Here is a 2,402-nt window from a genome sequence, read left to right on the forward strand (position 1 = left end):
TCTTTATGAAAAGCTAATCTTCTGCAAGTTTTTACTACTTATATGCCTCTCAGTTAGTAATTTTGTTTCTTAATCTCCTTGGGCTTGGCATAGTCTGGTGGTTAAGGTGCTCGACTCTCAACCTGCAGGTGTAAATCCCATCTCTAAACATGCTTGCCTTTGTAGCTGTGAGGATGTTATAATGTGATGGTCAATCTTACTGTTCATGGGTAAAGAGTAGTCCAGAAGTTGGCACTGGGTGGTGTTGACCAGCTTTCTTCCCTCTAGTCTATGTCTAAAATTAGGGATGCCTAGTGCAGATGGCCCTTTAGTAGCTTTGTGCAAAATTCAAAACAAACAAATTTGTATTCTCTATCATATTTTCAATGGATAGAGTGTCTGTGATTAGAAATGTCTCTCTTTCAGTTTATGCTTTGCAAGTTACATGTTTATAACCTTTGTTCCATCCCATTCCATTTACATTATGAAGTTTTTCTTTCTTATGATTAAGTTAATCTGCTCAATTATTCATGTTTTAAGATGAATCAGATCTTAGTTTGTGACAAGATTATTTAATAGAAAGACATATTTATTACAGAAAGACCTATTCAACTGGTTGTTCTCCAAATATAGAGGTCAGGTTTATTTTGCATATCAAGAGTTTATTCGCTTGCTTTAGTATGCCAACTTTTTACAGTTGTTCCACCCTGCTTATGCTGTTAAAGTTCAATGTTCAATAGACAGTTATTTTTCTTACATTGTATTCTTGTATAATTACAAGTTTTGTAATGTGTTCTATCTTACAGAAGTTTGGCCAGTTGACACTTTTGTATAGATAGTGTGAGCCTAGTCTCCATTAGCCATTATACACTGAATGTCTCATCTGCTGCTGCTTGTACTAACTGAATTGCTCTTTCATTCTTTTGTTTCAAGTGGGCGAGGAACCTGAAAACTCACACTTCGTAACTAACTGAAATAAATAAATTTTGCAAAATCAAGCTTGACCAACAAAGAGCCAGAAAAATGTAGTTGAGAAAGTCAAACATCGGTAAATTCCTTCGTGAGCCAATCAAAATTAAGATCATTTATGAAATGAATTTGTGGCATATTCATAGAATAATTATTGGTAAAAATCAATAAGTTTAACAACTTCTAATATATAGAAAAGCCAATGCATTTTAGTAACACTACGTTCCAACAATAGCTTTTATGTCATGTCACTTAGCAACAAAAGTATAACCTAATATTGTTTTTAGTCTGTGTACTGAAAGTATAAAATGAAATGTATAAACAGCAAAACTGGAAAAATATTTGTTGATTTCTTAATTTAGAGTCTGTGTTGATTAAAGGGGTTTGTTTTTTTATTAAAAACGTTGGTGATATAACAGAAAATAGCTTAATTCATAAATGATTTAAGTTTAAAGTTGATCGATATTTGTATTTTCATGATAAATCTTATGCACTTGACTCTAGACCAGGTGATCTCACACTATGTCTTTACTTTAGGCTTATTATACCAACACTCACTACACTTATAAAGTTTCACAGTGCACCCCTTTCATGGCCCCTTTGCAACCCTTCACTAAAATTGTAACGGGCAGACAATAATCAAACTTTTCTGTATGGATAAATGCATTTCGGCTTTACTCCTCCTATTTCAAGAAATCAAGCGTGATGTGACACACTGCTTTTATATAGGTTCGATCAACTGGTGTTTTTTTTATCCAGTTTTAGTAGCAGACCTTCTTTAAAACTCTTTCAGCACGGGTTCAATCCCAGGGACTGACCTATAAACCTTTTTGTGCTTGTTATAGTTTTAATGCTATAAATTTTAAATTAATAAGCGCATCTTCACGACATTTTGCATGTTATCAGTAAACATTACAAGGCTTTCATACACAAAATAATAGATTGTTTTAAGAGTTTTTAAGTAATGTTTCTCTCATGCTTTTTTCTTGTTGAATGTTCACTTTCCAACATGCAAAGTAATTTTTATTCTAACATTAAAAATACTTTATGCATCAGAAAATTTTCAAATTTCACATATGAAATCTTTATAACCTCCAGATAATTATCAAACGTTTTTTTAGAAGAAACTATATTTTACCTGTTATTTTCACTGTCGTATCTCTGTATGGGTTTGGTCGACTCATAACCATCATAATAAATTAGGAAATAAATATAAATTATGCTTTTTTCACCTTGGTTGATTCAGTAAGTATATAGAAAAGATAAGAAGTTCACATTTTATATTCTAGCTTGTAATTTGAGTATGTAATTTGTAAGAAACTGTAGACTTCGCAAGCATATAATTTGAACCAATGCTGCATTCAACATACCACGCAACACACAAAAATCGATATTTAGGTTCATTTTTTTAATATTTACTTTTAAATTAAGAAATTAACTAATGTATAATACTA

The 2,402-nt window shown here is 31.6% G+C and overlaps 1 protein-coding gene across 8 annotated transcripts in view; it reads left to right on the forward strand.

Moving 5' to 3' along the window:
- LOC106462490 (zinc finger protein 76-like) overlaps positions 1–2,402 on the forward strand; it is a 45,091-nt gene that overhangs the window by 36,452 nt on the left and 6,237 nt on the right. The window lies entirely within an intron of this gene.

Source organism: Limulus polyphemus, unplaced genomic scaffold (genome assembly GCF_000517525.1).
Source record: "Limulus polyphemus unplaced genomic scaffold, Limulus_polyphemus-2.1.2 Scaffold46, whole genome shotgun sequence".
NCBI classification, from domain to species: domain Eukaryota; kingdom Metazoa; phylum Arthropoda; class Merostomata; order Xiphosura; family Limulidae; genus Limulus; species Limulus polyphemus.